Genomic DNA, 14107 nt, shown 5'->3' with positions numbered 1-14107 from the left:
AACTCCATACGTTCACAACCAAATCTGTGGATCAACCTATACTCATCATCTCAAATGAAATCGTTAATCCACAAACCGTTGTTATTAATTACCAAAACTCGAATTAGGGGCCTAGATGCTTTCAGGGGGCGGCCCAAGCACGGCCCATGCTTGCGGGCCAGGCTAGCCCGAGCACGGTACAGATCGGGTCGGGCTGGGCTTGGGCCGGGCCAAAAAACCGGGCTCATGGACGGGCTGTCGGGCTGTGGGCTGCATGCAGATCTGTACCAATCGGCTGCGCCGCCCCCGCGATTCTTCCATACCCGCGCCGCCAGCCGCTTCGCTAGTCGGCTACCCGCGACGTACAAAACCCACCGCACCCAGCCGCTCCTCCGCTCCGCCGCCCGCTTGACGGGTCATCCTACTCACGCGCGCGGCACGCCCCCGCCCCCCGCCGCATCCTGTGCTCTCGTCGCGCCCACCTCGGCCGCGTCCCGTCTCCGCCCCGCGCTGGCTGTGGGCTGTGGCTGTCCGCCGGTCGTCCTTGCTCGCCGCCGCCACTCGACGACCGAGGTACGATACCGTTTCCCTTTTCGGAGTCCTCGGTGGCTGGTGATTCCCAAGCCAAAAAAAAGGGGGTTCCTTGTTGTAAAAAAATATGGAAAAAGGTTTTGTTCGAAACTGATTGGAGCCTTGGAGGCACGACCACTGAGCTACGCTAGCTGGAAAGAGTGCTCCTTCGTCTGAAGTTTTGCTGCCGCAATTTTCGTTTCCCATTTGATCCTGTGATAAGTGCTCGATTTCGGTTTGCTTTTACCTCATGGGTGCCTCGATCTTGTTTCAGGTGGGTCGTCTTAGGGGCGGTAGGGAAGACCGAACTTCCGTGTCTGCGATTAACTCTGCTACGCGTCGCACCACTTCGGTATAAGGAAACACTTATATTCTCAGTCTACACCATCGCAACAATTATGTAGTGCTCATTCTTTGTGGTTGGAGCAAATCCAGGGATGCCGTGTTCCGGGTTTTTATGCTGCTCTGGATGGTCATCAGTTTTGAAGAATTGGACTGGACGGCTTGGATCAAGGTAGATACACAGAGGACTGGAGCTTGATTAGCTGTTGGGTATTTGGTTCGAAGGTGTGGATCCATACTGATCTCCCTATTATTCCCTATTATTGTGCACCATGAATGGTGTGCAGAGCTTAGAATCTTTGGCTGCTGGGGATGGCCTATCTTTTACGTACCCTTGGGCCAACACTCCTGATTTCAATGGGGTATATTGACCTTGGAAAGTGGTTGGCGACAGTAGATGCTGGATCTCGGTCCGGGTATGATCTCGTGCTGCTGGTGGTGCTTTTCAATTTCTCAGCCATTCTATACCAGTATCAGTCGGTTTATATCGGCATGGTCACAGGGAAGAATCTTGCAGAGGTATGCATTTAGCAAATCCTTTAGTACTTATTAGAATTTTCACCAGAACCATTGCATAGAGATGTCTCAGATTTTAGCTGATAATACAAGCATTTTTTAGTACCATTGCATTTTCACAAGAACCATTGCACCAGAACCATTTTCACCTTTAATACTAACAGAAATTTGAGTATGTAAGTTGAGATGTTAATTTCACAACTCACCTGTGTGGCAAGCAAGCATTTTTTAGTATACAGAAGGGTGCTTAATTTGATTAACCAAGTGCCAGGCTTCATGCGCCTTGGGTAGAATTGCATTACTGTTATCGAATGAAATTGAAAATTCTGGGTGTAAGAAGAAAATATTTATGCGCTTGTTGCAGCAAAACATGATGGTTATAGAATATGACCCACCACTATCGGTGTTATTTTGCAGTGGGGTGAATGGATTGATAGGAGTGGGGGTTCTCCTTTTTATTTGAAACCTCTCACAGTTTGAAGTTTTAAGTCATATTGAGAAAATTATTATGTGATGATCTACATTTTATTCAGCTATTGCAGCATATTCTTCCGCTTTTCTTAGCATCTTACTTGTCTTGCTTTACATGAATGATAGATTTGCCACCAGGAGTACAGTCGGACAATCTGTTTTGCTCTTGGTCTTCAGGCAGGACTGTCCTTGTTTACTGCAGAACTGACCATGGTATGCCTGCTCACTTTAGACAAATCTATATTCTGTCAATGCCTCCTTAGGGTATATTAAAACAACTCTAGGACCGGTGGGGTTAGTACTGCCCCACGGCTTTTCATTAATTCGCTCCCACGAGGATTCGAACCCGGGTCTGCTGGGTGCTACTCAGGTACTCTAACCACTAGGTTAGAGGCCCTTTGACACCTTAGGGTATATTTATGTGCTCTTGTTATGCATACTCTGCCACATCATGTAACCGGCTCTCATATTTCAAACAACTTTTGTCTATTTCAGATTGCAGGCGTAGCAATTGGGTTCAACCTTGTGTTTGAATATGATGATCTCATCCCAAGCATATGTTTTTCAAGTATTGTAGTTAATTGCTTCCATACGCTGTCTCCCATCTGGTAAATTTATTCACCCCAAAGAGCTGCATCATACAAGGAAGACTTGCTCTAATATCTTATGTATTTATGATTTTCTTCGTGTGCCCATTCTAGGACAAGAGGATGGCTGGAACACTCAATGCTTGCGTAGCAGGTTTTGCACTTCTTTGTTTTGTGCTAGGTTTGTTAGTCAGTCAACCAAAAGTCCCCATCAATGTGAATGTGATGTTCCCCAAGCTGAGTGGTGAGAGTGCATACTCACTGATGGCACTTGGCGGAAATGTAATAGCAAACAACTTTTATTTTCACTCATCAGTGGTTCAGGTAAATCTATCTCTCTCTTGCTTGTGATTAGTTGCAATTATCAGATAATATGGATTTACATTTGTTGTGGTAAACTACGCCAAACTTTGTCTTACAGGAAAAGGTGATGTGTAGTTTCCTTTTCCTGGATGTGTCTTCTTTGGTGTATGTGACGTTCCATGTTTTCAAAATTAAATTATACCACTAGGACATCAATTTATTTCAGAATTGTCATATAGTACATAATAAGAAACACTATATACTATACTCCCTCCGTCCCGCAAACACTGTTTGATTAGCCTTCACATTTTGTCCCACAAAGACTGTTTGTTTAGATTGTATTAAAATCCATCTAATTAAAGCAATTTCAAATACCAAGAAAGAATTGCATTGGGAAGGGCATGGAGCCAATCAAATGTTTAAGTTTTCTGGTTCCAATGCATTTGCATTTATTTAAGATCTAGGGAACCAAATAAACAGCGCGGTCTTCAGTCACAACTGCTATAGTTAATTAGGGGTAACATGGTCATTCTCCAGTCCTAGTAATATGTCTGAAATTTTCTAAAGAACAGTCTTTGTGGGACGGAGGGAGTAGTTTCTGGTCACTGAGTGAAACTATCTTTGGAAGCTTGTCATCTACAGTTCTTATCTTGATAAGCTGAGTGATAATGGCTAAAACAGAGAAACATGTAGGCAGTGTAGGGGTCTCCCCTACTGTTGCCGTTAAAAAAACAGAAAAATGTTTTCTTGTGCTCATCAAGGATCCTTAGTTATTTCAGATTGTCATAATCAGTGATGGCCTGATGGGCCCAGAAATGAATCAATATGGCTCTAATTTTTTTCGGACACCCAGGAGAGCTGTGTATCATTATATTAAGAAGAAAATAAGGGGAAGAGCCCTTACAAACACACCCACCCACACTGATCAAGTTCTAAGGAAAAATGGCGCCCTTTACAAAGACAACACCACGACCCCGACCTCGCCCTAAAAACTTAGCTTACATCTGTCGCAAGGGCAAGGAGGTAAGAAATGCCTCGGGTCCCAGTCAAACCCCAATATTGCATTACCACTGACAGCCATTCAAAATTCTGCTTAAAAATACTGTAGAACGCATCAAGTTATTGCATTATACTTTTGTACTCTCCAATCCATTTTGATAAAACAGATCACTTTCCATGATCTGCATTGGTTTGTTGTATGTTAATTCATATATCATTTGTGCAGGTCCAAAGAAGATCTCCAGCTCCTACCCTTGGTTCCCTGTTTCATGACCATCTGTTTTCTATATTATTCATATTTACTGGGGTTTTTCTTGTGAACTACGTTCTACTGAGCTCAGCAGCAAATGAATCCAGTAACATAACACTTGTCACCTTTCAAGATGGTATAGAGTTAATGAACCAGGTCTGTCGAATTTCTGTTTATTTTGTCAAGCTCTTTGTGCTACTGCCTATTACTATTAGTGTTCTAGCAGCAGTCAAACTCATAAGTTCAGTATCTCTAGCATGTCTCTGTTACACTGTTTGCAATTGTCCGAAATGGTTTGAGTATATTGTCCACTTCTCCTTAGCAATTTACCCTTTTGAGTGAATTAGTTGTGGCATGAGAGCTCATTGGTAGGGAATCCTCTTCTCCTTACTTGATGAATATGAGTCCTTGCCCATGTATCTATGACCGGGACCTCCTATGCATATAAACATACTAAAACCTAGTGAGGAGCCTTCTTTCTTAAAAGAAATAGCCTTCTAATCTAAATACTATCCTAACCTAATATCTGGGCAGTATCCTGACTACCCTAATTTAGATAACTGTTCGGCTGATGGCCAGAGGACCCGATGGCGTGTGGCTCAGTCCGTCAGCTTTACATGTTACATGGGCATAACAGCATGGAATTCTGTTAAAAGTACTATTGCTTTGAATATGGATACTGCATTAAAGCTCCTTGCTGAGTTTCTATCCATATCTCTTGCAGATATTTGCGAGTCCTGCAGCACCAGTTGTGTTGTTAGTGATCCTTCTCTTTTCGAGCCATATCATCTCACTGACATCTATTGTTAGTAGTGATGTGATTTCGAAGAATTTTTTTGGTGTTAAACTGCCTCATTCTGCACATCATCTCCTACTTAAGGGTTTCGCCGTGATTCCTACTATCTACTGTGCAAAAGTTGCAGGTTCTGAAGGGATATATCAGTTACTTATTATCTGCCCAATTATCCAGGCTATGCTCCTTCCTTCATCTGTTATCCCCCTTTTTCGTGTTTCCTCGTCAAGATCAATAATGGGCAGCTACAAAATATCTTTGTATGTTGAAATATGTGCAGCTCTTGCATTTCTTCTTATGCTATTTATAAATATCATTTTTGCGGCGGAAATCTTATTTGGTGACAGCACCTGGACAAACAATCTCAAAGGAAACACTGGAGGCCATGTTTTACTTCCATATACTGTTGTGGTCCTAATTTCTCTTGCAACTATTGTTTTCACACTATTCCTTGCTGTTACTCCACTAAAGTCAGAAAGTAATGAAGCTGAAACTCAAGAGTTGTCTGTGCACCCACAGAGAGAACCATTGGACAGTACTCATCATATAGAAGAGACTTATCCGCAAAATGTGGCACATGAAGAGGTCCAGCGGCCTTCTGTTGATGCTGTTCCAAAGGATTCACTGGAAGGGCATCAGAAGTCAGCTTTGGGGTATACCGAGGGTTCTGACAACTCTACAGAATCTGATCGTGGTGATCAATCACCAACTGCTCATAGGGAAATTAATCCAGAATCTCACCCCTCACCATCTATATTCTGCGAGGAGCCAAAATATGTTGAAGTTTGTTCGAGAGAGACAAGGTCAAAAGTTTCTGCTGATGCTGTAGTAGAACAAAGTACTGCAGAGAATATCAAAGTGAAGAGAGAAACTGAGAAGATTGTTCAAGTAGAAGCAAATGTCTGCACACAGCAGGAAACTGAGGTTTCACATGATTGGGAATTTGAGAAGTCTCCTGGAGGTAAGGCACCTTCTTTCACTTCCGATGATCTACCATCTCTCCCGATGAGCAGGGGGGATGACACTGATGCTGGTAATGTCAGTGGTAGTGGTATCCCCTCAAGACAGCCTGGGTTGGGCCGTGCAGCAAGGAGGCAGTTAGCAGCAATTCTTGATGAGTTCTGGGGGTTTCTTTTTGATTATCATGGTAAGCTTACGCAAGAGGCCAACACTAAAAGGGTCAGCCTTCTGATTGGACTGGACTTGGGAGCAGCTGGTTCTGCTGTGAGGAAAGATAACCTATCCACTGAAGCATACAGGAGTCCCATGATGAGAGATGAAAGGCGTGGGTCGGCTACTGTGCTAAACACATGGGACTCTCATGATAAAGATCTCTCTGATCCAGACAGGGGTTATGGGCTCCAGATGGGTGCCATGGGTTCACCAACCTGGTCTCAAAGCATGCATTTACCGAACAGAGATATCCCAAGTTCACGCAGAACCTTCATTGATCAAAATGCTGAACACTTGTCAAGTTTCCATGCGCCATCATACTCAGATAACCAGTTTTATCAGCCTGTTACTGTTCATGGGTGTCACCTAGCGAACTATTTGAAAGGCATGACTGCAAGTCGAAATCTGCACTCAAGCAGTCAACTTGACCCACGGCAACTTACTATATCACCTGAATCTGCTACTAACTATACTGCCTCTGCAATGAATGCTCGTAACCAGGACGTGCTTGGATCACTGGGAGCTAGTTCTTTGCAAAGCCAAACCTTGAACCGCTTAAGTACAGTAGCAATGGAAAGATCTTATTACGATCCTACCTACGTTGGTGAGAGTGAGAGTGTAGACTCATCTGCTTACTCAAAGAAGTACCACAGTTCACCTGACATCTCTAAGGTTATTGCTGCAAGCAGAAATGTTGTTCTGAATGAAGGGAATTTGGGCGGTCCTGCTGCAAATCTGTCATATCTTAGTAGGTTGGCATCTGAAAAATCACGGTATATGGACTCAGCGAGCGGGTCCTCATCTCCATTTAACCTGCACTCACAGCATAATGCTCAGATAGGTATGTCTATGCACTCAAGTATGAACACTAACACCAAATCCCTTTGGGCCCAGCAGCCGTTTGAACAATTGTTTGGTGTGCCAAGTGTAGAGTTGAACAAAAGAGAAACGAGCACCAGCCAGGGATCAAGTAGTGCCACAAAGGATGATTTCTCTTACGCAGCGTGTGAGGCAGAACTTCTTGGCTATCTTAGATTTTGCATCATGAAGCTGTTGAAGCTGGAAGGATCAGTTTGGCTTTTTAGTCAGAACGGCGGTTGTGATGAAAATCTAATTGTTCAAGTCTTTGAAGCCGCGAGAATTTCACGAGAAGAAAACAGTGATGACAGATGTGCCAATGCTGTGTGCAGAGTGCCCAATTGTGGAGATGATTGTGTTTGGCGGGCTTCACTTGTTGTCAGTGTTGGTGTCTGGTCTATCCACCGGGTGCTAGACCTTTCCCGTGTGGAAAGTAGGCCAGAACTATGGGGGAATTATACTTACGTTCTCAACCGTCTACAGGTGATCCTTCTGTCTCCTTGTCTACTTTTCAGCAAATTACAAAACATTTTCTTACCACTAGAAATGGGGTATGCTTTGAGAAATAGATTCAGCCATTGGTCCTGCCCTTCTGCTGGTGCCTCATCCATGCAACAAAGTTTGTTAAAGCCAATTGATTAGATCATAGAAAATCAGACATATCAGCTTAGTTTAGAGTTTGGAATTTTTGCATCATGCATTCAAGCCTTGGAATCCTTGGGTTCATTTTGTCTCCCAAGTGTTTCTAAAAAAATGTTTATTCTTGATGTAGGGAATCATTGAGCCCGCATTCTCCAAGCCCCGGAAACCCCTAACGGGGTGTGCCTGCCTCACGAAGTCAGGTGTGGTTGGCAAGCCCATCCCCGGAAGCTTCACCACAGCAGCTGCGATCCTGGAGGTGATCAAGGGCGTGGAGCAGGCCGTCTCTGCCCGCAAGGGCCGGAGTGGCACGGCTGCCGGAGACGTCGCCTTCCCCAAGGGGAAGGAGAACTTGGCCTCTGTGCTCAAGCGGTACAAGCGCAGACTTTCCAGCAAGACTTCAGCAGGACGGTAGAACAAAAAGAAAAGGCTCTTGTTCTCGCATGCTGTTTTTGCTGGTTGACAACCGACTTAGCGCCGTTGTAGGCTTCGTGCCATTTTGCTGCTTCTTGAATCATGGTTCAAACCTTTTTATCTCCTTTTTGGCCCTTGGTCCGTCCCAGTTTTTGCGTCTGATGTTCTTACCCGGCACCAGCGGCCGAGGGTTGTCTGATGTATGTACGTCGTGAGTTGTTCCTGAAGCAGCCTGTTGAATGAAATGTAGTATGACTCAGACTCACTTTTTTGGCCTTCGGTGCCGTACTATGTGAATTGTAGATGAGCTGTGAATCTTGTACTGCGGCTGTTATTTCCCGGAATCATTTTGCCTGGTTCCTGAGAGCCCCGGTGTGTCCGCCTGTCCGGCATCCCTGAAACTGAACACTGAACCATAAAAGGGGTTCGATTGGCTTTACGATTCAGTTTTGTCAGAGAAAGGGAAGCAGAACAAGAAGGCGTCTTCGATGCCGATTCAGCGACTTCACGACGACCGTAGATGATGTAGCTAATGCGTGTTTTCATATGTTAAACAGTGTTTTCTTCAGTTGATCTTTTTCTTTAGGTTAATGACCAAGCCGCCTGCGATTGGCTTTGGTCCCGATCTGTAAGAGGTTACCGAAGAACCCTAAAGCTTAGTTCTAGAGTAGCTGAAGAGCCTGATGAACCGTCTTCCTGGCCATCTCGTATCTCTGAACCGGCTAACGTTCTTCAGTAATTCAGCTCTGCCATTCTGCATGCGTTTTGTATCTTTCATGCCTTGTTCGTTCCTCCCACCGTGTCAGGAAGTTCAGGGGCAAAACATGTCTTCGAGTCCCGTCGGCCCGTCCCCTCGTGGATCGCCATGGCCGCGACCTTGGGGCGAGCGGTTCTCGCGTGGCGGGTTCCGGTCTCGTGGATCAAGGCGCCGCATCCTTGTTCCGGCGTCATGTCTCCATCTCCGCGCCCCTCGTACGTGGCAGTCATGCCCTTCGTTTCGGTGCCTGCAGAGTGGACACGAGGGCTCCACGCTCGCCGCCACCCGCCCGGCGGCCCGGCCTCCTCCACCTGAGCCCCGTACAGCCTCTAAGACGCCTCAGCCCATCCTTGCTCGTCGCCGCCGTCGTCTCTCACCGACCGAGGTACGAGGATTGAGGAGCAAATAAAAAAGACAGAGGGTTCAGTTATCTTCTTCAGTTCTTCTCCCACTGGACTCAGAGGGGGACGCCGCAAAAAAATTCCCCCGACTTTTCAGAGATCCGATTCTTGCGATCAGTAGTGCTTGCAGGGTCCTGTACAGAGTATCTTCGGTTCGGAATTCGTGTCCGGGAATTCCAGCTGAAGAGGCGGGCTGTCCTGGTAAAAAAAAGTAACTAAGGAAAGCAGATTTGGGTTATTTGTGTCATTGTGTGTAGGTGTGTGTTTCTTTTGGTTCGTTATTCCCACAATTAACTGGAAAGAGGATTCTTGGCCTGACTACCTGCTGCCTCAATGCATGTTTCTCGATTCGTTTGGTTCGGCTTATATGGTGCTTCGATCCCATTGCAGGTGGCTCGGTGTCAAGGTCTATTGCTTCTATAGGCGCAAGATCCTGAAATAATGTGGTAGAGAACCCTAAGCTTTCTTCCCATATTGAAAATATATTGGATTGTTTGGATGGGGAGGAAGACACCCACTCTATTTGTGGTTACCTCTACAGTGCTGCTCAGTGCTCACCATTTCCATAAGGAAGTATATCCTTACGCGCCTAGTAGTTAGTTCACACCCTTTGCAAGAATCATGTAGTGTTCATTTTTGTGAAGCTAAAGGTTGTGGGGAATGTGGATTGTTGATGGAAAGAGCTTAGATCAAGAATGCCATGTCCTGGATGATCGTCGCCTCTGAAGAGTCCTAGTGGACTTCTTGGATCATAACAGCAGAGTGCAGAGAGGCGAAGTTTGATAAGCAGTTGGCTATTAGGCTCAGTGGTGTGCACCCATACTGAGCTTTTGCTGATCATCGTTGTGTCTACAACATGAATGCTGTGCGGAGTATAGAATCTCTGGCCGCTGGGGATGGCCAGCATAATCTTTTCCGTACCCTTGGACCAACACTTCTGATCTCGATGGCATGTATTGACCTTGGAAAGTGGTTGGTGGCAGTGGATGCTGGATCTCGGTTTGGGTACGATCTTGTGCTACTGGTGTTGCTGTTCAATTTCTCAGCCATTTTATGTCAATATCTGTCAACTTGTATCGGCATGGTCACGGGGAAAAATCTTGCAGAGGTACAAACATACTGAGCACTTTCTTACTGTTGAAGTTTGTGGAACTCATACCATTCACCGCAACCACTGCCAGATATCTCACCTGTTATAGCAGATATACTAGAGTTTAGCATAACGAGAATTTTAAGTATTTCTTATGAAGTGCTGGATCTCCTTTTCATCTCTTTAGAATATTTGTATCACTTCTGTTAAATAGATGTTGCTCTTGGTCTATTGAGACAAAAAAAAAGCGGAAAATACTCGGTGCCCGCATGGGTAGGTGCCCTCGTCCAGCGCCGTCAGGCTCCGTTAGTTTTTTTGGCATCAGTGCACTCATGGTACTTTGTTGTTTTGCTTTGTTCCGTTCTCTCTCTTCCTGGTACTATTCTATGAGCTGAGTATGCTCTTGTTGTTTTTATATTGATTTATCTAGAAAAAAGCTTATGTCCAAACTTCATAGTAAAAGCAATTTTATTTTAAAATAGATTCTATCAAAATTGATTTTAACAAATGACAGTACAGATCACATGTTCTCTTAAAGATCTCTCAGTTTTCTTTTGACAAAAAAAGGAAATGTGTACGGTGTTCATATCTGATAACAAATTTCTTGTAGCTTAAATTTTCTATCTAGAAAATGCTTCTTTTATTCTATATTTTCTTGAGATTCTGGGTAGGCTTATGGAAATCTGAATCTCACTTTCTGTACTTTTACAATGCCAAATAGATTTGCCGTCAGGAGTACAGTCAGGTGATATGTGTTGCTCTTGGTCTTCAGGCATGGGTATCCTTGTTAACCTCTGAAGTAACCATGGTATGTCTGCAGACTATGGATTTTTCCTTCTCTGGCAATGCTTCATTCTTGGGTGTTTATGTGATTGCCCTATGCATGCATTTAATTGTAGAGAACTCATTTCACTTAACAGAGCATGACAACAGTTGTAATCTTTTAAACACTTAACATCTGTCTATACTAGATTGCAGGCGTGGCAGTGGGGTTCAACCTTGTGTTTGAACACGATGATCTTATCACAGCCATATGTATTGCAAGTGTTGTAGTTGTCACACCCGGTTTTAAGAACAAAACCGAATGCATAACTATATGTATGCCAGGATCAAGTTTTATACATATAGAGACATCATAAGTGAATAATCAGTAACAGTATCACGAAAAGAGAACTAAAACAAATAAAAGACTATAAGAGTTTACAGCTTATCCTGGAAACGAAGGCTCCAAACTTCACAGGCAATCGACTGGGGGTTGCGTACGCCTAGATCTCAGCAACATCTTCAAAAAGACTTCATAAACCTTCTCCTTCTGAGCAGCAATAAGCAAGGGTGAGTACACTTATGGTTGGTACTCAGCAAGGCCACGAGAAATAACCAAAAAATAATTTATATCCATCTTTAAGTTTATTAATCATGTGAGGGTCCAAGCCGCTCTTGACCGTGAGCACGGCTAACCGGTTAGTTTTAACTCTACAGAGGTTGTACACTTTCACCACAATTCGCGTAAAAGTTCCGAAGAACTTTGAACCCAACCACGCATATATGCTGATCAGGCACAATACCACACTTCCGAGATGTGATTGCATAGGGACGCTACGAGGCCTTTACAAAGATTCCCTAACCTATGACAATCCGCTAAGGTTTCAAGCCAAAGTGGTCATAACACTGCCCTAATGAGGTGATACCTTGCCAAAGGATCATGAAACAATACCAATTGCCCCAAGAGGACTGAGCTATATCCCATCAATGCGTCCCCTCTTGCCCTTCCGGTAAGATTGTCACAAGCTAGAGTCTCTAATTAATTAGCCAAGACCAGAGCCATGTAGTATTGTGGTTGTATTGTTTTCTTGGGTGGTTCTCCATATTCCAATTAAATCATAATACTCTTGTAAATAAAGCATAGATAGAAACATGGTTAGGGTCACTTGCCTTTCTCCAACGAAAAGCTACTCTTACTGCTCTTCAGCTTTTGCTCACTTGGAATTCTTGATTCTTCAAGCTTCAAACAACGATACTTCTACTCGGAGCAATCAACGAGCAACCATACAAAGCAAACAACAAGATACAACTAAGAACATTACACCATAACAAAAGAAAGACTTTTAATGAACACACTAAAGGATAGGGCTTGCTGCTACGATTATGAGAGCGCAAGAAACGCGGAAAACAGAACTAAAACGGCGATTCTATGAGATAAACGGTGACTCAGGGATCTAATCGCGATTAACTAAAGAGTTAAGGACTAACAGAAAAGATTTGTAAGACACAACAAAGTGTGCTCACAGAGGATAAAAAGGTTACAAAGCTATTGCACATGTCACAAGGATCACGTGAGCGCAAGAATCGATGAAAACGGAGTTAAAACGTGAAAGATATGGCTAAAACAGTGCACTAGGGGCTTGTTTGTGAGAGTTTTGAACTTCCAGGGGCTAGCATCAAAGAAACTAGGGGTCTAAACATAATTAAACCTTATATGCAGGGGTTAGATTGCAAAAACACGACTCACGGACGGCGGGTTGGATTTTAGAAAAACTCAGGGTTTAAAACGTAAAAGGAAGGACCTATACGTAATTATTTTTGAATGCTGATGGACTGCGGGTTGATTTCCATGAAACCGAGGGTCTCTTTTGCAAAGTGTACTAGGGTTGACCGGTATTCAGCTCGGTTGACTTGGGTTAGATCGGATCTGGATCGTCGGATTCGGATCCGACGGCTCTGAGCGGATCGGGCGGTGCGGCGGCGGCGCACGGCGGTGAGCGACGGCGGGGTCGCCGGCGTTAGCCGAAAACGGCCTCTAGGGCACGGATTCGAGCGCGGGTTGGCCTGGGAGCGAGAGCGCGCGACGGGGAACTCAGCTACGGATCTTGGGAGGCGGTTTGGAGATCGTGCATAGGGGCGCGGCGGCGAGAGGCGGCTCGGGTGGTCGGAGCTCGCTCCGATGAGCTTTCTGCGTGTGAACGAAGGGGAAAACAGAGAGAAAAGGGGGCCGGCGTAATCCTCACCACGGTGCAGAGTTCCGGGGGCGCTCTAGGTCGATGGGAAGGCGACGGAGCGGGAAATCAGCGGCGGCGGCTCCGAGCTCCAGAGCCCCAATGGCGGCGGCGGTTAGGGTTTCCAGCGGGGCGAGGGCGTCGGCTACGGGTTCGTGGGGTTTGGGGCCGCGGCGCTGCCCTTTATAGGGGTGAGGGGGAGATCCTTGGCGTGCGCGCCACGAAGGCCGCGGCGAGGCGGGATGCGGTCGGACTCGGGCTCTGCTCGAGTCTCGGTCGGGCGCGAGGAGGAGAACGGCCCCGACAGGCAGGGCCCACCCGTCGGTGAGAGCGGGAGAGAGGGCGGGGAGGCGGACTGGACCGGGAGAGGAGAATGGGCCGACGGGACTCCATGGGCCGCGGGAGGAAAGAAAGAAAAGAGAGAGATGGAGGGATGGGCCGGATGGGCTGGAAACCAAGAGAGTGAGAGGGAAAAGCTTTCCATTTTTTTCCAAAAGAAAAACAAACACATTCAAATTTAAATTTGAACACAAGGATTCAAATTCAAACTGAACAACAAACAATAAAACAATGCATTTCGGCATGAATGCAACACAAACAAAACAACCTTGTTTAATTTAGAAGACAATCAATTATTTTTTTATACTAAATTCCCTGTAAAGAAAAATAAATATTGGCAAAATTTTAAAATCTATGAGAAAATTATTGTTTTATTTTTAATTTTAATCACATCCTGAAATTTAAAAATTTCAGGGTGTGACAGTAGTTAATATGCTACCATACACACTTTCCCGTCTGGTAAATTTGTAAATTCCAAAATAACTGCATTATAAAAAGATGATCTGCTCTAAGTTTATGACCTTCTATGATTGTGATTTCCTACTCATGCTCATTGTAGGATACGAGGGTGGCTGGCATGTTAAATGCATGTGTAGCTGGCTTTACACTTCTTTGTTTTGTCCTTGGTTTATT

General features: G+C 44.9%; 1 long non-coding RNA gene and 1 pseudogene across 1 annotated transcript; both read left to right on the top strand.

Moving 5' to 3' along the window:
* Positions 1 to 1163: 1163 nt before the first annotated feature.
* On the top strand, positions 1164 to 8216 carry LOC120650082 (annotated as a pseudogene).
* A 1891-nt stretch (positions 8217 to 10107) lies between these two features.
* On the top strand, positions 10108 to 11197 carry LOC120650086. The gene is made up of 3 exons (XR_005665475.1): positions 10108 to 10160; positions 10864 to 10950; positions 11121 to 11197. It is a non-coding gene; the product is annotated as an uncharacterized LOC120650086 (long non-coding RNA).
* Positions 11198 to 14107: the final 2910 nt, after the last annotated feature.

Source organism: Panicum virgatum, chromosome 9K (assembly GCF_016808335.1).
Source record: "Panicum virgatum strain AP13 chromosome 9K, P.virgatum_v5, whole genome shotgun sequence".
In the NCBI taxonomy this organism is placed as follows: Eukaryota; Viridiplantae; Streptophyta; class Magnoliopsida; order Poales; family Poaceae; genus Panicum; species Panicum virgatum.
Note: the sequence above shows the minus strand (reverse complement) of the source record. Positions and strands in the feature narration are given on the sequence as shown.